Source organism: Lithobates pipiens, unplaced genomic scaffold, assembly GCF_037356315.1.
Source record: "Lithobates pipiens isolate NorthernLeopardFrog02 unplaced genomic scaffold, aLitPip1_a1.2 Scaffold_30, whole genome shotgun sequence".
NCBI classification, from domain to species: Eukaryota; Metazoa; Chordata; class Amphibia; order Anura; family Ranidae; genus Lithobates; species Lithobates pipiens.
The window spans coordinates 171,157,593-171,183,182 of NW_027507791.1; the positions used below are offsets into that span (position 1 = coordinate 171,157,593).

General features: G+C 48.8%; 6 pseudogenes; 4 read left to right on the top strand and 2 right to left on the bottom strand.

The window, feature by feature from the left end:
• The first annotated feature begins 4,307 nt into the window (after positions 1–4,307).
• Positions 4,308–4,426, top strand: LOC143949549 (5S ribosomal RNA; annotated as a pseudogene).
• A 693-nt stretch (positions 4,427–5,119) lies between these two features.
• Positions 5,120–5,238, top strand: LOC143947980 (5S ribosomal RNA; annotated as a pseudogene).
• Positions 5,239–8,773: 3,535 nt separating this feature from the next.
• LOC143949618 (5S ribosomal RNA) lies at positions 8,774–8,892 on the top strand (annotated as a pseudogene).
• Positions 8,893–9,214: 322 nt separating this feature from the next.
• Positions 9,215–9,333, top strand: LOC143947046 (5S ribosomal RNA; annotated as a pseudogene).
• A 14,489-nt stretch (positions 9,334–23,822) lies between these two features.
• LOC143947198 (5S ribosomal RNA) lies at positions 23,823–23,941 on the bottom strand (annotated as a pseudogene).
• Positions 23,942–24,264: 323 nt separating this feature from the next.
• LOC143948025 (5S ribosomal RNA) lies at positions 24,265–24,383 on the bottom strand (annotated as a pseudogene).
• Positions 24,384–25,590: the final 1,207 nt, after the last annotated feature.

Genomic DNA, 25,590 nt, shown 5'->3' on the forward strand with positions numbered 1-25,590 from the left:
ACATTAATAGTGATAGACAGCTTACATTAGGATGTATGCATGATGTGAATGTAAAATGAATGTAAAATAGTTGCATTATGTGTTATTAATGTAATCAAACTGTATTGCTATGCTTTGCTACTGCAACCACTTCTCAATCAAGTCCCACTGCTTTTCTCACTTTTTGCCGCTGTTAAAAAATGTGTTGCAAGTGTTATGTGTTACAAATGGTTATCAGTGTGACAGTTAATGTGGAGAAAAAGTAATACACAAAATAGAGTCAGAAAGAGAATCCTATTGCATAGAGGTAGCGAGAGATGGTTGCATTAATCTTAATGTGCAGTGTGTAAAAGGTTTTAAAAAGATGGTTTTGTGTGACTTTTGCTTTAACGTAAAATTAGCTGTAGACATTATAATTTGTTACAATGATTTAGAGATAGTAATCTCTATAAAATAATAATAATAAGTATAGCAAAACAAATTAGGACAATTTTGAGGCAGTATGTATAGTCGAGATATAGTGAATACACAAAAGGGATCAAGGGATAGTAGCAAAGTCAAGGGATAAATGCAAAGGTACTCTATTTAACAGTAAATTGACGTAGCTTGCAAATTCCAACGTGTAAATCGTTCCATTAATTTTGATGCTCAAGAAGACGGCTTACACTGACTGTTTTCCGTTTCCACTGGAAAGAGAATCCTATTGCATAGAGGTAGCGAGAGCATATGGCAGAAAGACGGCTTACACTGCTTTTCTCACATTTTGCTGCGGTAAAAAGAAATGTTTTGTCACTGTGTTTTAACTGTGACAGATAAGGTGGAGAAAAAGAAGTAATACAGAAAATAGAGTCAAACAGTGGAAACTTTATTTGTCATGACAGCTGATACTTGGCTGAGCAATAAAACTGTTTTATTTAGATGTAAGACTAGTTTTATTCTCTACATATAGGGTTTTCAGAGAGTTGTATAATATAGGCGACCAATAGGACATTTAAATGGCTTAATATTGTAGGGAGGAAGTATCGCAGTTCAAAGGTAAGAGATTGAAAGCTTAGCTTGAAAATGGCCGAGAAATAGTTGCGTTAGTCTAAATTTAAAGGATATGCCGGTACCAATGAGAAAGCTTATATTAGACTAGTTGATGTTTGCATTACACAATCCTATTATTATTATTATTATTATTATTATTATTAAGATCCAAGTGCAGAGAGATACTCAGTTAATGTCAGAGATACTCGGTCAATGTCAGAAAAGCAATAAAACTGTTTACATCGTTAGAGAGCGATATTTACATTACTCTTAGTATGTGCAGCATGTCTGGTAGCAAATGGATGGTTTTGTGAACATTTTGCATTAAGGTACAATTAGCGGTAGAACTCATCGAAGTGAATAGATTTAAGCGGATTTTGAGATAGTACTCTCCATTTCTAATAAGAAATATAGAAAAATAAGTCAGGATGGTGTGTCAGGACTGTCACATACTCACAGTCCCGTTACAAATATGCAAAATAGAGCAAAAGAGTACATGGTTTATTTTGATGTATGATAGTTTTATTGCATGCTTGATGTGGATGATTAAAATCGTGTAGTGATCTATATTTAGCATAAGAATGAAAAGGCATAACATGGCAATGAGACAAACTCCATTAGAGATGTGAGCTAGATGAAATGATGAAATGTCTCTGTATAGCCCAGATTGTCTTCTGTTATCACTTAGCATACCCTCTAAATTCACTAGCCTTCTCTATATACACCAGCATGTTTACACTAGCCGGTCTTCTGCATACAATAGCCTGTCTTCGATATACACTAGCCTATGTTCTGAATACACTAGCCCGTCTTCTGTATACATTAGTCTCTCTGTATACCCCAAACTGTCTTCTGTAAAAACTTGTCTCTCTTTATAACCTGTCTAGCCTTTCTTCTGTACACACTAGCTTCTCTGTATACACTAACCAGGCTTCTATATACAATAGCTTCACTCTATGCACTAGCCTCTCTGTATAATCTAGCCTCTCTATATACCCTAGATAGTGTTCTGCATCTCCGTAGTGGTAGCCTCTCCGTAGAAGCCAGCCTTTATTCTGTATTCACTAGCCTTTCTTCTGTATGCTGTAGTCTTCTATATATACTAGCTTCTCTGTACACCCTTGCATCTCTGTAATACACTAAACCCTCTGTATACCACAGCCTGTCTTCTGTATACACTAGACTGTAAACACTAGCTAGAATACACCAGCCTGTCTTCTGTACCCACTAGAATCTCTGTATACACTACCCAGTCTTCTGTATACACTGTCAGCTTGGATGTATACCCAAGCCTGTCTTCTGTATACACTAGTCTCTCTATATGCACTGTCCTATCTGTATACACTCGACTCTCTCTATACACTAACCTCTCTATATACACTAACATCTTTGTATATACTAGCCTCTCTTTAAATTAGCCTCTCTGTGTACCCCAGCCTCATTGTTTACTCTAGCATCTCTGTATACTCAAGCCTATCTGCGTACACGAGTCTGTATTCTGTATTCACTAGCCTGTATTCACTAGCCTTATATATACTAGCTTCTCGCTTCTCTGTACACCCTTGCATCTCTGTACACTAGACTCTCTGAATACACTAAACCCTCAGTATACCACAGCCTGTCTTCTGTATACATTAGACTGTAAAAACTAGCTAGAATACACCAGCCTGTCTTCTTTACCCAATAGACTCTCTGTATGCACTACCCAGTCTTCTGTATACACTGTCAGATTTGATGTATACCCAAGCCTGTCTTCTGTATACACTAGTTTCTCTATATGCACTGTCCTTACTGTATACTCTCGACCCTCTCTATACATTAACCTCTCTATATACACTAACATCTTTGTATATCTCTCTTTAAATTAGCCTCTCTGTGTACCCCAGCCTCACTGTTTACTCTAGCATCTCTGTATACTCAAGCCTATCTACATACACGAGTCTTCTGTATTGTGTATTAACTAGCCTTTCTTCTGTATGCTGTAGTCTTCTATATATACCAGCTTCTCTGTACACCCTTGCATCTCTGTAAACACTGTGTAAACTAGCCAGTCTTATGTATACACTAGACTCTCTGAATACACTAAACTCTCTGTATACCACAGCCTGTCTTCTGTATACACTAGACTGTAAAATCTAGCTAGAATACACCAGCCTGTCTTCTGTACCCACTAGACTCTCTGTATACACTACCCAGTCTTCTGTATAGAATCTCAGCTTTCATGTATACCCTTTCTGTATACACTAGCTTCTCTATATGCACTGTCCTTTCTGTATACACTCGACTCTCTCTATACACTAACCTCTCTATATACACTAACATCTTTGTATTTGTCTTTAAACTAGCCTCTCTGTGTACCCCAGCCTCACTGTTTACTCTAGCATCTCTGTATACTCAAGCCTATCTACATACACGAAACCTGTATTCTGTATTCACTAGCCTTTCTTCTGTATACTGTAGTCTTCTATATATACCAGCTTCTCTGTACACCCTAGCACTGTAACAGTGCTAGGTTCCTGTATTACAGAAACAGAACACCAGCAATAAGGTGTATACTGTGCAGGAGGCACACAACACCGACTCTAACTTCTGCACTGCAGATGCATGTATTGCAGAAATTGAACACCAGTAATAAAGGGTAGCTTCAGGTGTGTACTGTGCAGGAGGCACATAACACCCACTGTAACAGTGCTAGGTTCCCAAGCAGTAAAGACACTGTCCCTGCCTATCGTCCTCTTTCCCTGACCACCGCAACACACTATACAAGGCCGCCGTGCTGGCGGCCTTATATAGTGTGGGGTGTGTACTAAACCCCCCTGAGCTATAATTGGCCACAGGAATCCTGCCTGTGGTGAATTGTGGCTCTCCTCACAGAGGATGTCACATCTGTTCTTATTATATAGAACCTATTATGCTCCTCGTAAACTTTTTCAGTTTGGCCGAACGGCCGGACGCAAGTTGCCCCCGGTGCGGGAACATGGGGGGGAGACATGATGCACATGTTTTGGAGATGCCCGAAGTTGATCCGCTACTGGACAGAGGTGACAGGAACCATTGATCGGGTGGTTGGAACCTCCACCAGGATGGAGGCGAAGTATTGTCTCCTGGGATTAGTTGAAGGAGTTGGAAACCCGGGAAGTAGCCAGATGGCAGTTCTGAGATGCCTATTTCAGGCAAGGAAACTGATTGCTCAACCCTGCTTAGCCTCCAATGTTGGCAATGACTTGGTTTTTTTCGCTTGTTTCCCAAGATGACCATGTTGGCGTTTGTCAAGATGGTTGAGAGTGCCCGAAGAGATCGCCTATGGCCCCATCACCTTGAAAGTGCCTGATCTTGTCTGATCTCGGAGGCTAAGCATTGTCGGGCCTGATTAGTAACTGGATGGGAGACCAACTGGGAATACCAGGTGCCGTAGGATTCTTTTTATGTTGTTGGCGTTGACATGGTTTTTTTTTTCCGCTTGTTTCCCAAGGTGATCATCTTGGCATTTGTCAAGAGGGCTGAGAGAGCCCAAAGAAATCTCCTACGGCCACATCCCCCTGAAAGCGCCCAATCTCATCTGATCTCAGAGGCTAAGCAGGGTCCGGCCTGGATAGTACCTAATTAAAGGTGCCGTAGGAATCTTTTTATATTGTTGGCTTTGACCTGTTTTTCTTTCGCTTGTTTCCCAAGGTGACCATTTTAGCATCAGTCAAGAGTTTTGAGTATGTCCCAAAGCGTTCGTCTGAGGTCACATCACCCTGAAAGCGCCAAATCTCAGAGGCTAAGCAGGGTCTGGGTCAGATGGGAGACCGCCAGGGTCTATGTTGTTGGCGTTGACCTTTTTTTTTCACTTGTTTCCCAAGATAACCATCTTGGTATTTGTCAAGAGGGTTGAGAGTGTCTAAATAGAACACATATGGCCACATCACCCTGAAAGCGCACAATCTCATTGATCTCGGAGACCTAGCAGTGTACGGCCTGGTTAATACCTGTATGGGAGACTATTTGTGAATACCAGGTGCCGTAGGCTTCTTTTTATGTTGTTGGCGTTTACCTGTTTATTTTCGCTTGTTTCCCAAGGTGACCATCTTGGCGCTTAACAAGAGGGTTGAGAGTGCCCAAAGAGATCACCTACGGCCCCATCACCCTGAAAGTGCCCAATCTCATCTGATCTCGGAGGCTAAACAGTGTCGGGCCTGGTTAGTACCTGGATGGGAGACCGCCTGGAAATACCAGGTGCCATAGGTTTCTTTTTTTGTTGTTGGCTTTGAACTTGTTTCTCAAGGCGACCATCTTGGCGTTTGTCAAGAGGGTTGGGCGTGTCTTGAAGAGAACACTTACGGCCACATCACCCTGAAAGCACCCGATCTCATCTGATTTCAGAGGCTTAGCAGCATCAGGCCTGGTTAGTACCTGGATGGGAGACTGCCTGGGAAGACCAGGTGACATAGAAGGATCTGGTCTGGTTAGTGTCTTGATTGGGAGATCGCCTGGGAATACCGGATACCGTAGGATTCTTTTTATGTTGTTGGCTTTGACCTGTTTTTTTTCCCTTGTTTCCCAAGGTGACCATCTTGGCATTTGTCAAGAGGGTTGAGAGTGCACAAAGAAATTGCTTACGGGCACAACACCCTGAAAGCGCCCAATCTCGTTTGGTTAAGCAGGGTTGGGCCTGGTTTGTACCTGGATGGGAGACCGCCTGGGTTTTCCAGATGCCGCAGGCTTCTTTTTATGTTGTTGGCGTTGACTTGTTTTTTTTGTTTGTTTCCCAAGGTGACCATCTTGGCGTTTGTCAAGAGGGTTGAGCGTGCATTTGATCTCAGAGGCTAAGCAGGGTTGGGACATGGTTAGTACCTGGATGGGAGACCGCCTGGGATTTCTCGATGCCATAGGCTTTAGGTTTAAGCTGTTGGCATTGACTTATTTTTTTTATTTTTTTTTATTCTTTTATTAAGTAGAACAACATAAATATAACAGTCAACCATACAGCATGACCCAGGGTCACAATTACATGCTAACAAAAAATAGGCAGCCAAATAACTCTGGGTTCTCAGAGGGGAGTCCTACAGTTTCATGCAGAAAATAGAGAAACCCCACCTCGGACATGTAGTACAGTATAACTAATGCAGCCCTGTTCGGACAAATGTAATCATGGAGAGCAACTGGGACCACAGCGAGCCAGCTTATCATGACCTATGTGAACCAGAGTAAAATATGAGCCGGTCGTGTCCAGAACCCTGGGGCTCTTCTGGGTCCCAAAGGCTAGTAAGGAGACAAGGCATAGTCAAAAGGGAGGACGGGGGAAGAAGAGAGTGCAAAGACGGAGAGAGAGGAGGTGGGGGGATATCGGCGGGGAAAAAAAGAAAAATAAAGACAAAAAGGGAGGGGGGGAATGCCACCCAGGGCAGACATGGCCTACGTAGGTAAACGTTAGATGTTCAGTCGTTTTCTGGGACGGGGGCACTGCTCACCTCCCGAATGTAGTCTCGAGTACCAGTAAAATACCTCCAGGGCCTCCATGTAACACTAAATGCCTCTTCAGTGTTGTGAAGGGTGGCGGTCAATTCTTCCATCCGGAGAATATGATTGACTTTGGAATACCACAGCACCTTGGATGGGGGCTGAGGCTGCCTCCACAGTGCGGGAATGCAGGCCCGGGCGGCATTCAGGAGTTGCATTGTGAGGGTTTTTTTGTATTTTCGAACAGGCTGTTCGGTCAAGTGTAGAAGGCACGCTACTGGGAACCCAAAAGTTCCTCAAGGTCGGGCATGCCCAGAAAAGGTGTCCCATGGTCCCCATATCTGAATTTCACCTCCAACAAACATCCGGGATCGATCTATCCATTTTATTCAGAAGGTATGGGACTCTATACCAGCGTGAGACTATCTTGTATCTTGATATTGGTTTGCGATGGAAGCTTTATGTACTAAGGTCAGGATCTTCCCTATCTGTTGTGGGGTAAATGTGATGCCTAAGTCCCTCTCCCATTTGTGGATAAATGGTGGGGTCGACTCCTCCTCCTGACTACTCAATAGGTTGTACAGGAGGGAGAGGGTGTGTCGCACAGGTTCCCTTTTGTGACAGATGGATTTATAGGGTGTCAGGTCTCTAGGAGTTTAGGGGGCCCTTTGTATGGCCAGAAGAAAGGGACGAAGTTGATAAGCACTAAACAAGTCAAGCGGAGGGTCAGAAAGCTCGGCGTCAGTTTGCGTGGTCGGGAGCCCTCCCGTGGGCCACACCTCTCCCAGACGCTGTTTCCCCACCACTGTCAACTGTCGCAGTTTCTTGTTGGTAAATCCCGGTGGGAAGTCTGGATTACCTATAACCGGAGTCATTGGTGATGGCAGGGGAGCAATGTGTGTGCAGCGGAACAACCTCCGCACAACAGCCAACGTAGCTCCCACTACGGGGTGACCTCTGAGGTCTTTTGGTAGGGAGGACAGGAGCCACGGGGAGGTCAATAGGGGAATGGATCCATCCTCAATCTCCATCTCCACCCACTGCTTGTGTGGGCCATTACAATGCCAATCAACGACTCTCGCTAGCAGAGTCACTCTGTAGTATTGTCTGAGATCTGGGAGACCCAGACCCCCCTTGTCCTTTGGTCTGGCAAGCAATTGCAAACGGGCTCTGGGCGGTTTGCGCGCTCAAATAAAGTCCCGGAGCAGCACCTGCAGTTGTCTGAAAAAAATTGGGGGTAACCAGATCGGTAATGTCTGGAACATGTATAAGATCCGAGGGAGGGCCATCATTTTGAATGCATTACAGCGCCCGAACCAGGTCAGTGTTAAAGCATGCCAGTTTCCCAAATCAGATTTCAGTCTATCCAGGAGAGGGACAAAATTAAGCAGGTACAATTGCGCTAAATCCGCTGCGATGTCAACGCCCAGTTAACGTATAGATTTTTCAGCCCAGTAGAATGGAAAAGCGGACCGGAGCCTCTTGGCCTCACCATCCGGGACCGATATATTCAATACAGCCGACTTGGCGCAATTGTTTTTATAGTTTGATAGGCTGCCGTGTCGCTGTAGAGACGCAAGTATTTTGGGAAGCAAAATGTGTGGATTGGAGACGGAAAAAATTAGATCGTCAGCGTACGCCGCAATTTTGTGGTGTGCCGAGGGTTTGGATATGCCAGTAATATTCGGGTCATTCCGAACGTGACACATAAGTGGTTCCAGTGTCAGAATTAAAATTAGGGGAGACAGAGGGCACCCCTGCCTCGTCCCATTAGTGATGGGGAAAGAGTCCGAGCACCCCTCGGTCACCCGTACCGCTGCCGACGGCGTGGAGTAAAGCGACATTACCCAGCTCATCATGTTGGGGCCAAGACCTATATGTTCCAGGGTGGCCTGCATAAAGTGCCAGGCCACCCTGTCATGGTCCTTCTCCGCGTCCGTTGACAACATAAGCAAGGGCCTTCCCTGTTAATGCGCCGCATGGATTAAATTGAGGACTCGGGCCGTATTGTCTCTAGCTTCCGACTTATTTATATTTTTTTGCTTGTTTCCCAAGGTGACCATCTTGGCGTTTGTCAAGAGGGTTGAAAGTGCCTGAAGAGATTGCCTACGGGCACATCACCCTGAAAGCACCCGATCTCGTTTGATGTTGGAGGCTAATAGAGTCGGGCCTTGTTAGTACCTAGATGGGAGACCGCCTGGGAATACCAGGTGTCGTAGACTTCTTTTTATGTTGTTGGCGTTGACCTGTTTTTTTTTTCGCTTATTTCCCAAAGTGACCATCTTGGTGTTTGTCAAGAGGGTTGAGAGTGCCTGAAGAGATTGCCTATGGCCACATCACTCTGAAAGCACCCAATCTCGTCTGATCTTGGAGGCTAAGAAGAGTCTGGCCTGCTTAGTACCTGGATGGGAGACCACCTGGGATTACCAGTTATTGTAGGCTTCTTTTTATGTTGTTGGCGTTGATTCGTTTTTTTTTTTTCTTGTTTCCCAAGGTGACCATCTTGGCATTTGTCAAGAGGGTTGAGAGTGCCCAAAGAGATCGCTTACAGCAGCATCACCCTGAAAGAGCCCTATCTCTTCTCTTCTCTGAGGCTAAGAAGGGTTGGGCCTAGTTAGTACCTGGATGGGAGATGGCGTTGGAATACCAGGTGCCGTATTCTTCTTTTTATGTTGTTGACATTGACCTGTTTTTTTTTTCCACTTGTTTCCCAAGGTGACCATCTTGGCATTTGTCAAGAGGGTTGAGAGTGCCCGAAGAGATCACCTATGGCCCCATCACCTTGAAAGCGCCCAATCTCGTCTGATCTCGGATGCTAAACAGTGTCGGGCCTGGTTAGTACCTGGATGGGAGACCGCCTGGGAATACCAGGTGCCATAGGCTTCTGTTTTTTTTATTTTTTATTTAGTAGTATGCGACATACAATGTAAAGGCAACTTCACAGAATGTGTGATACAAATAGTTACAATCAAATGATCATATTGCATGGATATCAGAGCCAATGGTAAGAAGTCTGAGGAGAATAGCATGTGTACAGCTTTGCGGTCATATCAAGATGAGATTAAAGCTCCATCTCGTTGGGATCCTCTACCACTTAAAATATTATTGATACTAGCCCTGCTACCCTCGAAGAGTTTAGATATCCATAGATAGGGGAAGAGTATTGTGTAGTAGTCAAATGGGGTCGGAACATACCATTTTCTTTTCCCTTTTTTGAGTTAAGAAGGGAAATAGTAGAACTGAAAGGAGGGAGAAAGGGAAAGAGAAGATTGGGGAAGGAAATGGCAGAAAAGGAAAAGAAGGGGTAAGGGGGTGTCGTGGGTAGAGTGGATAGGGTGGGGTCCCCTCCCAGGGAGCAAGAGACGCCCTCGGCTCACCAGCTCATCAGCTGTCCAACGTTTGGAACAGCGATCTCCAACGATCACCATGAGCTTACTATGTCTCGCGGAGGTATTCTTCCGAAAAGCGAAACTGGGTCCAGTAGAACCATCTGTTCCCATGCTCCTCCGTTTTATCCCTCATTGTGGCAGTCAGGTCTTCCATTCGTTCAATATCATTTACCCTTGCGAACCACTGGGTCACCATTGGAGCAGATTGCTCTTTCCACTGACTTGGGATGCAGGCCCTAGCTGCATTGAGGAGATGTTTAAGTAAGGACTTATGATAACGCTTTCTCGACATAGGAGTTAGATTGAGAAGAACTGCTGCGGGATCATTGGCTAAGGAAATGTCTGCGAACTTGTGGATGAGTCTCAGGACAGGCTGCCAGAATGTTTGTAATTTAGGGCATTCCCAGAAAATGTGGAGAATGGTGCCAGTCTGTTGCCCACAGTGACAGCAGCGGTCAGATTGACCGGGGAATATTTTGGCCAACACCACCGGTGTACGATACCAGCGTGTGATCAGCTTATATGAGATCTCCTGATATTTACGGCAGAGTGACGACTTATGGGCGAAAAAGAGTATTCTGTCCTTCTGTGGTTTGGAGAATGTAGTTTGTTAGTCCCTTTTCCATTTAGCTAGGAAGGGTGGATCCGTGGAGGATTGTGCGTCTGTCAGGATTTGGTAGGACCTAGAGAGGGAACCACGAATTGGGCCATCATCCAGGCAAAGTTCCTCGAAGGGGTGGAATTGTCTAGAGAAGAACGAATGGTTAGGTAGTGGTCCGAGGAAATGGATTAGCTGTCTAGCTCTCCAGCTATCCAATGCAACAGGTACTTGCTCTAGCAGTATGGTCCCCGTGGGAATCAAGCCCGTGGGTCCAAGAAATAGGGCTGCTCTCAGAAGCCCTTTCGGGGCTTGCCTGGTAAAGGCCTGGTCAGACAGGCCCGGAGGGAATCTAGGATGTCCAATAATTGGGGTCATAGGAGAAGGGAAGTTAGTCAGGTGGGAAAGGTGAAAAAAACTATCCATCTCGGCGAGCGAGGGGCCAATTAACGGGTGAGTAGTCACACAGGGCTCCAATGGCCTCCCCGCCCAAGGCAGACCAGCCAGTGGAACCCGCGCCATCTCCTGCTCTAGCTTGACCCATAGCTTCAGTTCCCCATGCCGGTGTCTTATCACATATGGTTCCCCATCGGATAGTGTCCGCTGTGTACTGCGCATGCGCAGTACACAGCAACACAGATTCCGAAAATTGCCGAGCATGAACGGCGCCTGCACACCGAGTCCAGGTTCTATCCCCGCTATCCAAGTGGACATAGAGTAAGAATATAAAAGAGCCGAGCGCAGCGAGGCCGAGCCCGAAGCGTGGCGAGCAAAGCTCGCCTGCGAGGGATCCTCTAATATTCACAACCCTATGTCCGCTTGGATGGTGGGGCTACCACCTCCACTCACAGCGCAGGCGTCGTTCAGCTTCGGAAATTTTCCGAAGCTTCGTCTGCTCCGTACTGCGCATGCGCAGTACGGCGCAGACACTATATCATGGCCGGACAGTATATGGCAGAACACCGGCACCAGTCAACCACCGGTGTCATGTGCGTCGCTGTGTAATATAGAGCAGGGTCCGGGAAGCCAATACCTCCCCGCAATTTCGGTCGCAATAGCATTGCCCTACCAATACGCATATGTTTTCCGCACCAGAGGAACTTGATAAAGATTGAGCGAACCGCATGAAAGAAAGTCTGGGGTATTTTGATAGGTAAGGCTTGTAGTAGATACAGAAGTCGTGGCATCGCGTTCATCTTCAACACATTACAGCGTCCGAACCATGACAGAGCTAGTGGGTCCCATCTTTTAAGGTCCGCTGTAAGCCCATAGGCTTCTTTTTATGTTGTTGGCTTTGACCTGTTTTTTTTGCTTGTTTCTCAAGGCGACCATCTTGGCGTTTGTCAAGAGGGTTGGGCGTGTCTTGAAGAGAACGCTTACGGCCACATCAACCTGAAAGCACCCGATGTTGTCTGATTTCAGAGGCTAAGCAGCGTCAGGCCTGGTTAGTACCTGGATGGGAGACTCCCTGGGAAGACCAGGTGCCATAGAAGGATCTGGTCTGGTTAGTGTCTTTTTTTTTTTTCATTCTTTATTTATGGATTGCAGGTAATACAGAGACAAACTGTAAAAGACATAGATCCCTCAGTTTTCCAGGTTAACAAAAATACATAGTTAATACTTCGTGGGGGACCGGGGGAAACCTAACAACTTATGTCAGCAGCAGCCCCAGCCGTGGCTAGGCCACCACATTATCCCACTCTAATGATCTGGCACCCCAGTGTCTACTTATAAACCAGGGCAGTCCCCGGGGCGATCCCCCTCAAGGCCCAGACTGAGGGGCCTCTAACATCGGTCACCTTCATTCTATTGGTCAAAGAGCTCAGCCGGGACCACCCCGAGGGCCGCCAACCCCTGGCTGGGAAATCGAGGGAACAAAACGAAAAGATCCTTGCAATCACCATGTATTTTAATTATACTTGGGAGTTAGGGGGTAGGGAAAGAGGGGGGAGCAAATGGGCAGGAGAAGGGGATGGGGGTAGAAAGAATGAAAGTTATAGGGGGCTAACAGTGCTACGAGGCAGACGGGGGAGAGAGTGAACCAGGGTGGTATACGAGAAGGGAGAGAAAGAAAGAGGACTCCGATGGGTTCCCACGGCCGGACCCTTCCCTCTATACACGTGCCAGAGCCTACAGATAGGATCTGTATGCGTCGGAAAACCTGAACAGGCTCCAAGACAACCAACGAGCAGTGTGCTCTTCCTCCCTGTCGCCTAACGCTGATGTGAGCTGTTCCATACGGTAGATGTCGAGTCCAGGTTCTATCCCCACTATCCAAGTGGACACAGAGTAAGAATATAAAAGAGCCGAGCGCAGCGAGGCCGAGCCCGAAGCGTGGCGAGCGAAGCGTGGCGAGCGAAGCTCGCCTGCGAGGGGCCCTCTAATATTCACAACCCTATGTCCGCTTGGATGGTGGGGCTACCACCTCCACTCACCGCGCAGGCGCCGTTCAGCTTCGGAGATTTTCCGAAGCTTCGTCTGCTCCGTACTGCGCATGCGCAGTACGGCGCGGACACTATATCATGGCCGGACAGTATATGGCAGAACACCGGCACCAGTCAACCACCGGTGTCATGTGCATCGCTGTGTAATATAGAGCAGGGTCCGGGAAGCCAATACCTCCCCGCAATTTCGGTCGCAATAGCATTGCCCTACCAATACGCATATGTTTTCCGCGCCAGAGGAACTTGATAAAGATTGAGTGAACCGCATGAAAGAAAGTCTGGGGTATTTTGATAGGTAAGGCTTGTAGTAGATACAGAAGTCGTGGCATCGCGTTCATCTTCAACACATTACAGCGTCCGAACCATGACAGAGCTAGTGGGTCCCATCTTTTAAGGTCCGCTGTAAGCCCATAGGCTTCTTTTTATGTTGTTGGCTTTGACCTGTTTTTTTTTGCTTGTTTCTCAAGGTGAGCATCTTGGCGTTTGTCAAGAGGGTTGGGCGTGTCTTGAAGAGAACGCTTACGGCCACATCAACCTGAAAGAACCCGATCTCGTCTGATTTCAGAGGCTAAGCAGCGTCAGGCCTGTTTAGTACCTGGATGGGAGACTCCTTGGGAAGACCAGGTGCCATAGAAGGATCTGGTCTGGTTAGTGTCTTGATTGGGAGATCGCCTGGGAATACTGGATGCCGTAGGCTTCTTTTTATGTTGTTGGCTTTGACCTGTTTTTTTTAGCTTGTTTCCCAAGGTGACCATCTTGGCCTTTGTCAAGAGGCTTCAGAGTGCCCAAAGAGAGTGCCTACGGCCAAATCACTATACTATATATCTATATCTATAATAATAAATAATATTTTTAGTTATTATATATAAGATACTATATAGTTGATTTGGCCGTAGGCACTCTCTTTGGGCACTCTGAAGCCTCTTGACAAAGGCCAAGATGGTCACCTTGGGAAACAAGCTAAAAAAAACAGGTCAAAGCCAACAACATAAAAAGAAGCCTACGGCATCCAGTATTCCCAGGCGATCTCCCAATCAAGACACTAACCAGGGGGGGCGTGGCCTAGGCATGAAGGAGTGAGGACGCTCTTTTCCGGAGCTCCCGGTCCGTGACCCCTCCGCACCCCTTTACCACAGTTTGGTCGCATATTTCGGCATCGCCGACATCTCCGCGCTTCGGCGGAACACAGCCAGCCGAGCGGGGTCCGCCGCTGCTGCCATGGACAGGTACTTGGTCCTGCTGCAGCCTCCGGCCTCCACGCCGGATCCAGCCAAGATGGCGCCCGCGGCCTCCGGCGCTCCAGGACACGCGGCACAGAGGGAAGGTGAGCAGACTGCTATGCAGGGACACGACATGCCCCCGTTCTCCCCGCCTAGTGACTTGTCCCCGTGTCTCCCCCGCTCACTGTCCATGGCCTCGCTTGACAGCCCGGACCATAGCGGCCTGCCACCCTGGTTCCCTCACAACTCCCAACTGTCCCAGAGACCCTCCCGCAGTGGAAGCCTCATCCCAGGACCGAATGGCCAGGCTGCTCTCGCCTCAGACACACAGGGGGACCCACCGCTGCCACCAGCACCAGCATTATTGGGGGACAAGGCAGCTTTACTCCAAAACCTTCCCACTAAAGCAGACTTTAGCTGTATGGCAGCCAGGATTGAAACGACCTTGCGACATGAAATCGCAGGGGTCAAACGTGACGTGTCGGCTACGAACGAGCGGGTGACCACCCTGGCATCGGATGTGACCTCCCTGACCACTGATGTTTCTGGCCTGCAGGCCGCACATGATACCCTTGCTGACAGAGTGGCACAGTTGCAACTCCTAGTGGATGACCTTGAGAATCGCAACCGCAGATGCAACATCAGGATCAGAGACTTACCCGAAGCCACTGGCCAGGCAGACCTCAAAGCCACAGTTACAGCTATATTTAACGCCTGTCTGGACTGCGCTGCTGACACAGTAATAGCCATTGATAGAGTCCACAGGACCCTGGGCCCCAGGAGCCCCACAGAGAACCGGCCACGTGACGTTTTATGCTGTCTCCACAATTACTCAGTTAGGGAGGATGTCCTGCAAGCGTCGTGGCGCAAAGGCAGCATTGATTTTGACGGGGCCCAAGTCACCCTTCTGCCAGATGTATCCCGCAAGACCTTCCAGATGAGACGCTGTCTGCGACCCCTTCTGGAACACCTAACTGAACGGAGGATTCCATACAAGTGGGGCCATCCGTTTCACCTTATAGTGCGCAAAAATGGGAGGCCCCTTGCGCTACGACACCCTTCGGAGGTCCCGTCCTGTCTGGAGGCTTTGGGCCTGCCCTCGGTTCAGGTCCCCGACTGGTTGGCTCCTGTTGTCCCCCAGGGAGCAGTGGCCCCGACGAACAACCCCTCAACCAGGCCACAGAGAGTGAGACACCACCGTCGATCCCAACGTCAGAGATCGCAGGCCCCCCAAGATCGTGAACCCTGAGAGAGTACAGTAATTTTCCGTTATTCCTGTGTTATACCCTTTTTTTTTTGTTTTCTTTTTCTCTACCAACATAGACGGCTGGAGTATCCAGCTTTGTGTTGTTTACCATGCCACGGGCCATTGTTCCCAGTGCCCCCGCTAGGGGAGAGGAAGGACATTGGAAGAACAGAGTTGGACACTGCGCTTCCTGGACGAAGCCCTGAGTCATTGGCGGTACTGTTCACCATTCTCGTTACTGTTTATCTACAGGTGCCCTAGTCTCTGCGCTGTTTGTGTTTTTGGACTGCCTGGTGGTGCCCCCCGGGTGCCCCTGGGCGGCGTTCCCGCTCCCTCCCCCTCTCCTCCCCCCCCCCCTTTTTTCCATTTTTTTTGGGGGGGGGGAGGGGCGGGTGCCTGGGTGGTATAAATTTATCTATACTCTGTGTTGAAAAGTTTAATATGTTGGTCTAATTATGCACTGTTCTACTGTTGTTAACTGCCCGATACCTGCTGCAGTGATGTTCTATAATGCGTTTGATGTCGTAGTTAAGATGCCAAAGAAGCTCCGTGCACGCCCGATTGCGACTGCATGGACCATGGGATGCTGGAGGGGTACTGCACCGACGAGTTCCTCCCTCTGCAGTGCCTTACCTCTTCCCCCACTAGGCCCCTCTGCCCTAACTGGCAGGTTCTCTCCGATAGGAGCTTTAGCAATTCCCCGATCTATCCCCACCCCTCCTACCCTCCTCCTCCCTACTAACTCTGGACCTTCTCCGCTTCGTTACTGCTTTTCCTTTTTCTCCTCCTCTTCCTCTGTGCTTGAACTCTATATCTACTACTGACTCTGGTGGGGACCGCCGGCCGGGTACCACTGCCGTCATGGCCCTGAAGCTGGTTTCCTGGAATGTGAAAGGGCTGAATGTACCTGAAAAAAGGTCCAGCTGCCTAACAGAATTGTGGCGGATGAAGCCCCAAATAGTTTTCCTCCAGGAGACCCATTTCAGGACAGACCAAATACCACGGCTTTATAGTAAGCACTTCCCCCTGGCCCACCACAGCACGTCCCCTACTTCCAAATCGAGAGGAGTGTGTGTTCTTCTTGCTAAAAACTTGCCGTGGCGCCTGTTAGCTGTCCAAGCCGATAGTGAAGGGAGATATCTCTTCATTAAGGGAACTCTCCACTCGCAAACTTTTACTCTTGCCAACCTATACATGCCGAATGTGGACCAGCTGCCGGCCTTAGAAGCATGCTTGGATGCCCTGGCTGCATTCTCGGAGGGTACTTTGATCGTTGGGGGGGACTTTAACCTCACCTTGGACCCCCGCAGAGACTCATCATCGGGCACCTCTGCGATTTCTGCGAGAACGCGTTCACACATAAGAGACCTGCTACACTCCCACCGACTGATCGATGTGTGGCGTACGCTTCACCCACAGGATAGGGACTATACGTTCTTTTCCACCGCTCATGGTTCTTACTCACGTATAGATATGTTTTTAGTCGACCCACAATGCTATCCCGGCGGTCACAGACACTCAGATAGGCCACATAGCCCTGTCTGACCATGCCCCGATTTCTTTGATGCTGAAGCTACAACAGGAGTCGCGTGGTCAGTCCTGGTGGAGACTGAACGAGTCTCTCCTGAAGGACCCTGAGACCCACGCAGACCTGCTTAGGGAATTAGAAAGTTACTTTGATCATAACCGTGATTCTGTTTCCAACCCCCTCATGTTATGGGCGGCTCATAAATGCTACATTAGGGGCATTCTTATTAAACATGGTCATAGACTCAAAGTGGCCAAAACTGAGGCTCTCTCCAAACGTATTGCCAAGTTGCATGCGTGTGAACAACGACACAAATCCCAGCCGACTGCTGCGCTGGAGGTGAGAGATCTTAGAGAACAAATCAGAGATTTCTCTCTCTTTCAGGCTAGAACCAGACTCATGTGGGTCCGCAGGACGTATTATGAATATGGAGACAAGTGTAGTAGGTCCCTAGCGAACTCCCTGCGTGCCCAACGCAACGCGTCCTTCATTCCAACCATAACCTCCCCTTCGGGTGCCAAGCTTCATGATTCACGGGAGATAGCGGAGTGTTTCCGATATTTCTATGAAGCCCTTTATAACTTGCACCCCCGGGACTCAGGAGATGCCCTCCAGGCTGGCACAGCAGCCATTGATGAGTACCTAGCTTCGGCAAACCTCCCGTCGCTTACACAGGAAGAGATAGAGCTTCTCTCGCAACCTATCTCCCCGGAGGAATTGTCGGCAGCGTTAAGAGACTCACCCAAGGGCAAGGCACCAGGCCCAGATGGGTTTACGGTCCCTTATTATAAGGCCTTCCTCTCCCTGTTGTCCACGCCGTTTGTGTCAGCTTTTAACGCCCTATTGGAGGGCCAGACCTTTCCACCGGAGCTGTTGCAGGCAAGCATCTCGGTCATACCCAAGCCGGAGAAGGATCCGCTTCTCTGTGCGAACTACAGGCCCATCTCCTTATTAAACAGCGACCTTAAGCTCTTCACTAAGATACTGGCGGAGCGGTTGGTGCCCATTCTCCAACGCCTGATACCTCTGGATCAGGTGGGGTTTATTCGTAACAGGGAAGCCCGAGACAACACTACCAGGACAATCAATGTTATAGAACGCGCCAGACGCCTTAAACTACCGATTATGTTGCTCTCTGTGGACACAGAAAAAGCGTTTGACAGGGTGAGCTGGCCTTTTTTGCTAGCCACCCTGCGAAGCCTGGGTGTACCCCCCCCATGCTTTCATGGGTTACAGCTCTTTACTCGTCACCGACGGCGATGGTTAGGGTCAATGGGTTTGCCTCGTCGCGTTTCACTATTGGCAATGGAACGAGGCAGGGATGCCCGTTGTCCCCCCTTTTGTTTGTCCTATCGCTTGAACCCTTGCTGCACCACATCAGGCAGAACATAGACATCAAGGGACTGGACACCCCCTCACACCACCATAAGGTCGCAGCCTTTGCAGATGACCTCTTGTTCTATGTCTCAGAGCCTCACATTACATTGCCGAATCTCTTAGCGGAAATAAGACGATATGGCACCCTGTCAAATTTTAAAATTAACTTACAGAAATCGGAAGCACTCAACGTCTCCCTGTCTACCAATGCCCAGACGAGTCTAAGCACTAATTTTCCCTTTCGTTGGGCAACTGGGGCTATACAATATCTGGGTACCAAGGTTCCCCCGGACCCACATCTGATTTTCCAATTGAATTTCCAGCCGCTTCTAAAAAAAATTGCCGTAGATCTAGAGAGGTGGTCAAAGTTGGCGACCTCTTGGTTTGGGAGATGCAATGTGCTCAAAATGAATGTAATGCCCAGACTCTTGTACCTATTACAAGCCTTACCGATAAAAATCCCCCAATCATTTTTTAAAGCCATGCGCTCCATCTTTATTCGATACGTATGGCAGGGCAGGCCTCCAAGACTCAGCCGAACATTACTGCTCAGACCAAAAGACAAGGGAGGGATTGGCCTCCCAGATCCGGCATGGTACTATACGGCGGTGCACATGAACAGAGTAGTTGACTGGTGCAGACACCTGAAGGATAAGCTGTGGGTTCGTCTGGAGCATGAATCCGTACCATTTCCACTTGAGGGTTTGCCCTGGAGTGGACCGGGCTGGTCGGGAGCGACGCGGGCACACCCACACATTGAGCCAACGTTACAAGAGCTAGACAGATATTTTACCCTGACGGGCGTGCCCAGTTTCCCTTCGCCCATGACTCCTATTATTGGACACCCACGCTTTGAACCCGGCATGACGGAAAAGTCTTTCCGCCTCGACCCTGACTGGGACCTTGTGCGGGCCTCTTCTTTTCTTGGCCCTAGGACGTGGACAGTGGTCTCCACTATGTACGAGGCGTTAGCAACCACGGCCCTGGGACAGTGGAAGCTTTCCCAACTCTCCCACTTCTTGAAATCTTTGCCAAACAGTGGCGAATTCCGCAGACCCCTAACATCGTTTGAGGAGGTATTCTCAGGAGAGGGACCGACCCGAAGGTCTCTTTCCCTGTCATATCGCATCCTACTGGACCAACTCTCCCAGAGTAACCTGGTGTTCGTGGAAAAATGGGAGCGAGACCTGCATGTCCGGCTCTCGCCAGACCAGAAGAACCGCGCGCTTCTTTTTGCGCACAAGTCATCCCTATGTAGTAAATACCAGGAAATAGCTTATAAAATTTTGACCCGATGGTACAGGACCCCCACTGTCCTGGCGGCTATGTTTCCCGGTCACAGCCCTTTGTGCTGGAGATGCGGTGAACAAGCCGGCACGTTACTACGTATCTTCTGGGAATGCCCTCAACTGGCCCATTTCTGGAGACAGGTTCTCAATATCATTTATGACCTCACGGCTATTGATCTCCAGAACAACCCAGCTGCGATCTTCCTCAATCTGACCCCACTCTCGAGCAAGAAGTACCATAAATCTCTCTTAAAACATCTTCTGAGTGGGGCCAGGGCATGTATACCTAGCATGTGGAAACAGCAGGCCGCTCCACTGGTGTCTCACTGGTTTGCAAGAGTTTGCGACATCTACCGTATGGAACAGCTCACATCAGCGTTAGGCGACAGGGAGGAAGAGCACACTGCTTGTTGGTTGTCTTGGAGCCTGTTCAGGTTTTCCGACGCATACAGATCCTATCTGTAGGCTCTGGCACGTGTATAGAGGGAAGGGTCCGGCCGTGGGAACCCATCGGAGTCCTCTTTCTTTCTCTCCCTTCTCGTATACCACCCTGGTTCACTCTCTCCCCCGTCTGCCTCGTAGCACTGTTAGCCCCCTATAACTTTCATTCTTTCTACCCCATCCCCTTCTCCTGCCCATTTGCTCCCCCCTCTTTCCCTACCCCCTAACTCCCAAGTATAATTAAAATACATGGTGATTGCAAGGATCTTTTCGTTTTGTTCCCTCGATTTCCCAGCCAGGGGTTGGCGGCCCTCGGGGTGGTCCCGGCTGAGCTCTTTGACCAATAGAATGAAGGTGACCGATGTTAGAGGCCCCTCAGTCTGGGCCTTGAGGGGGATCGCCCCGCGGACTGCCCTGGTTTATAAGTAGACACTAGGGTGCCAGATCATTAGAGTGGGATAATGTGGTGGCCTAGCCACGGCTGGGGCTGCTGCTGACATAAGTTGTTAGGTTTCCCCCGGTCCTCCACGAAGTATTAACTATGTATTTTTGTTAACCTGGAAAACTGAGGGATCTATGTCTTTTACAGTTTGTCTCTGTATTACCTGCAATCCGTAAATAAAGAATAAAAAAAAAAAAAAGACACTAACCAGACCAGATCCTTCTATGGCACCTGGTCTTCCCAGGGAGTCTCCCATCCAGGTACTAACCAGGCCTGACGCTGCTTAGCCTCTGAAATCAGACGACATTGGGTGCTTTCAGGTTGATGTGGCCGTAAGCGTTCTCTTCAAGACACGCCCAACCCTCTTGACAAACGCCAAGATGGTCGCCTTGAGAAACAAGCAAAAAAAACAGGTCAAAGCCAACAACATAAAAAGAAGCCTATGGGCTTACAGCGGACCTTAAAAGATGGGACCCACTAGCTCTGTCATGGTTCGGACGCTGTAATGTGTTGAAGATGAACGCGATGCCACGACTTCTCTATCTACTACAAGCCTTACCTATCAAAATACCCCAGACTTTCTTTCATGCGGTTCGCTCAATCTTTATCAAGTTCCTCTGGCGCGGGAAACATATGCGTATTGGTAGGGCAATGCTATTGCGACCGAAATTGCGGGGAGGTATTGGCTGCCCGGACCCTGCTCTATATTACACAGCAACGCACATGACACCGGTGGTTGACTGGTGCCGGTGTTCTGCCATATACTGTCCGGCCATGATATAGTGTCCGCACCGTACTGCGCATGCGCAGTATGGAGCAGACGAAGCTTCGGAAAATCTCCGAAGCTGAACGGCGCCTGCGCGGTGAGTGGAGGTGGTAGCCCCACCATCCAAGCGGACATAGGGTTGTGAATATTAGAGGGCCCCTCGCAGGCGAGCTTCGCTCGCCACGCTTCGGGCTCGGCCTCGCTGCGCTCGGCTCTTTTATATTCTTACTCTATGTCCACTTGGATAGTGGGGATAGAACCTGGACTCAGTGCGCAGGCGCCGTTCATGCTCGGCAATTTTCGGAATCTGTGTTGCTGTGTACTGCGCATGCGCAGTACACAGCGGACACTATCCGATGGGGGACCATATGTGATAAGACACCGGCATGGGGAACTGAAGCTATGGGTCAAGCTAGAGCAGGAGAAGGCGCGGGTTCCACTGGCTGGTCTGCCTTGGGCGGGGAGGCCATTGGAGCCCTGTGTGACCGGACCCTGCTCTATATTACACAGCAACGCACATGAAACAGGTGGTTGACTGGTGCCGGTGTTCTGCCATATACTGTCCGGCCATGATATAGTGTCCGCGCCGTACTGCGCATGAGCAGTACGGAGCAGACGAAGCTTCGGAAAATCTCCGAAGCTGAACGGCGCCTGCACGGTGAGTGGAGGTGGTAGCCCCACCATCCAAGCGGACATAGGGTTGTGAATATTAGAGGGTCCCTCGCAGGCGAGCTTCGCTCGCCACGCTTCGGGCTCGGCCTCGCTGCGCTCGGCTCTTTTATATTCTTACTCTATGTCCACTTGGATAGTGGGGATAGAACCTGGACTCAGTGCGCAGGCGCCGTTCATGCTCGGCAATTTTCGGAATCTGTGTTGCTGTGTACTGCGCATGCGCAGTACACAGCGGACACTATCCGATGGGGGACCATATGTGATAAGACACCGGTATGGGGAACTGAAGCTATGGGTCAAGCTAGAGCAGGAGAATGCGCGGGTTCCACTGGCTGGTCTGCCTTGGGCGGGGAGGCCATTGGAGCCCTGTGTGACTACTCACCCGTTAATTGGCCCCTCGCTCGCCGAGATGGATAGTTTTTTTCATCTTTCCCACCTGACTAACTTCCCTTCTCCTATGACCCCAATTATTGGACATCCTAGATTCCCTTCGGGCCTGTCTGACCAGGCCTTTACCAGGCAAGCCCCGAAAGGGCTTCTGAGAGCAGCCCTATTTCTTGGACCCACGGGCTTGATTCCCATGGGGACCATACTGCTAGAGCAAGTACCTGTTGCATTGGATAGCTGGAGAGCTAGACAGCTAATCCATTTCCTCAGATCACTACCTAACCATTCGTTCTTCTCTAGCCAATTCCACCCCTTCGAGGAACTTTGCCTGGATGATGGCCCAATTCGTGGTTCCCTCTCTAGGTCCTACCAAATCCTGACAGACGCACAATCCTCCACGGATCCACCCTTCCTAGCTAAATGGAAAAGGGACTAACAAACTACATTCTCCAAACCACAGAAGGACAGAATACTCTTTTTCGCCCATAAGTCGTCACTCTGCAGTAAATATCAGGAGATCTCATATAAGCTGATCACACGCTGGTATCGTACACCGGTGGTGTTGGCCAAAATATTCCCCGGTCAATCTGACCGCTGCTGTCGCTGTGGGCAACAGATTGGCACCATTCTCCACATTTTCAGGGAATGCCCTAAATTACAAACATTCGGGCAGCCTGTCCTGAGACTCATCCACAAGTTCACAGACATTTCCTTAGCCAATGATCCCGCAGCAGTTCTTCTCAATCTAACTCCTATGTCGAGAAAGCGTTATCATATGTCCTTACTTAAACATCTCCTTAATGCAGCTAGGGCCTGCATCCCAAGTCAGTGGAAAGAGCAATCTGCTCCAATGGTGACCCAGTGGTTCGCAAGGGTAAATGATATTGAACGAATGGCAGACCTGACTGCCACAATGAGGGATAAAACGGAGGAGCATGGGAACAGATGGTTCTACTGGACCCAGTTTCGCTTTTCGGAAGAATACCTCCGCGAGACATAGTAAGCTCATGGTGATCGTTGGAGATCGCTGTTCCAAACGTTGGACAGCTGATGAGCTGGTGAGCCGAGGGCGTCTCTTGCTCCCTGGGAGGGGACCCCACCCGACCCCACCCGACCCCACCCTATCCACTCTACCCACGACACCCCCTTACCCCTTCTTTTCCTTTTCTGCCATTTCCTTCCCCAATCTTCTCTTTCCCCTTCTCCCTCCTTTCAGTTCTACTATTTCCCTTCTTAACTCAAAAAAGGGAAAAGAAAATGGTATGTTCCGACCCCATTTGACTACTACACAATACTCTTCCCCTATCTATGGATATCTAAACTCTTCGAGGGTAGCAGGGCTAGTATCAATAATATTTTAAGTGGTAGAGGATCCCAACGAGATGGAGCTTTAATCTCATCTTGATATGACCGCAAAGCTGTACACGTGCTATTCTCCTCAGACTTCTTACCATTGGCTCTGATATCCATGCAATATGATCGTTTGTTTATAACTATTTGTATCACACATTCTGTGAAGTTGCCTTTGCATTGTATGTCGCATACTACTAAATAAAAAAACAAAAAAAACAGAAGCCTATGGCACCTGGTATTCCCAGGCGGTCTCCCATCCAGGTACTAACCAGGCCCGACACTGTTTAGCATCCGAGATCAGACGAGATTGGGCGCTTTCAGGGTGATGGGGCCGTAGGTGATCTCTTCGGGCACTCTCAACCCTCTTGACAAATGCCAAGATGGTCACCTTGGGAAACAAGTGAAAAAAAAAACAGGTCAATGTCAACAACATAAAAAGAAGAATACGGCACCTGGTATTCCAACGCCATCTCCCATCCAGGTACTAACTAGGCCCAACCCTTCTTAGCCTCAGAAAAGAGAAGAGATAGGGCTCTTTCAGGGTGATGCTGCTGTAAGCGATCTCTTTGGGCACTCTCAACCCTCTTGACAAATGCCAAGATGGTCACCTTGGGAAACAAGCAAAAAAAAGAAAACGAATTAACGCCAACAACATAAAAAGAAGCCTACAATAACTGGTAATCCCAGGTGGTCTCCCATCCAGGTACTAACCAGGCCCGACTCTTCTTAGCCTCCAAGATCAGATGAGATTGGGTGCTTTCAGAGTGATGTGGCCATAGACAATCTCTTCAGGCACTCTCAACCCTCTTGACAAACACCAAGATGGTCACTTTGGGAAATAAGCGAAAAAAAAAAACAGGTCAACGCCAACAACATAAAAAGAAGTCTACGACACCTGGTATTCCCAGGCGGTCTCCCATCCAGGTACTAACAAGGCCCGACTCTATTAGCCTCCAACATCAAACGAGATCGGGTGCTTTCAGGGTGATGTGCCCGTAGGCAATCTCTTCAGGCACTTTCAACCCTCTTGACAAATGCCAAGATGGTCACCTTAGGAAACAAGCAAAAAAATAAAAATAAGTCGGAAGCTAGAGACAATACGGCCCGAGTCCTCAATTTAATCCATGCGGCGCATGTACAGGGAAGGCCCTTGCTTATGTTGTCAACGGACGCGGAGAAGGCCTTTGACAGGGTGGCCTGGCACTTTATGCAGGCCACCCTGGAACATATAGGTCTTGGCCCCAACATGATGAGCTGGGTAATGTCGCTTTACTCCACGCCATCGGCAGCAGTACGGGTGACCGAGTGGTGCTTGGACTCTTTCCCCATCACTAATGGGACAAGGCAGGGGTGCCCTCTGTCTCCCCTAATTTTAATTCTGACACTGGAACCACTTATGTGTCACGTTCGGAATGACCCGAATATTACTGCCATATCAAAACCCTCGGCACACCACAAAATTGCGGCGTACGCTGATGATCTAATTTTTTCCGTCTCCAATCCACACATTTTGCTTCCCAAAATACTTGCGTCTCTACAGCGACACGGCAGCCTATCAAACTATAAAAACAATTGCGCCAAGTCGGCTGTATTGAATATATCGGTCCCGGATGGTGAGGCCAAGAGGCTCCGCTCCTCTTTTCCATTCTACTGGGCTGAAAAATCTATACGTTAACTGGGCGTTGACATCGCAGCGGATTTAGCGCAATTGTACCTGCTTGATTTTGTCCCTCTCCTGGATAGACTGAAATCTGATTTGGGAAACTGGCATGCTTTAACACTGACCTGGGTTGGGCGCTGTAATGCATTCAAAATGATGGCCCTCCCTCGGATCTTATACATGTTCCAGACATTACCGATCCGGTTACCCCCAATTTTTTTCAGACAACTGTAGGTGCTGCTCCGGGACTTTATTTGGGCGCGCAAACCGCCCAGAGCCCGTTTGCAATTGCTTGCCAGACCAAAGGACAAGGGGGTCTGGGTCTCCC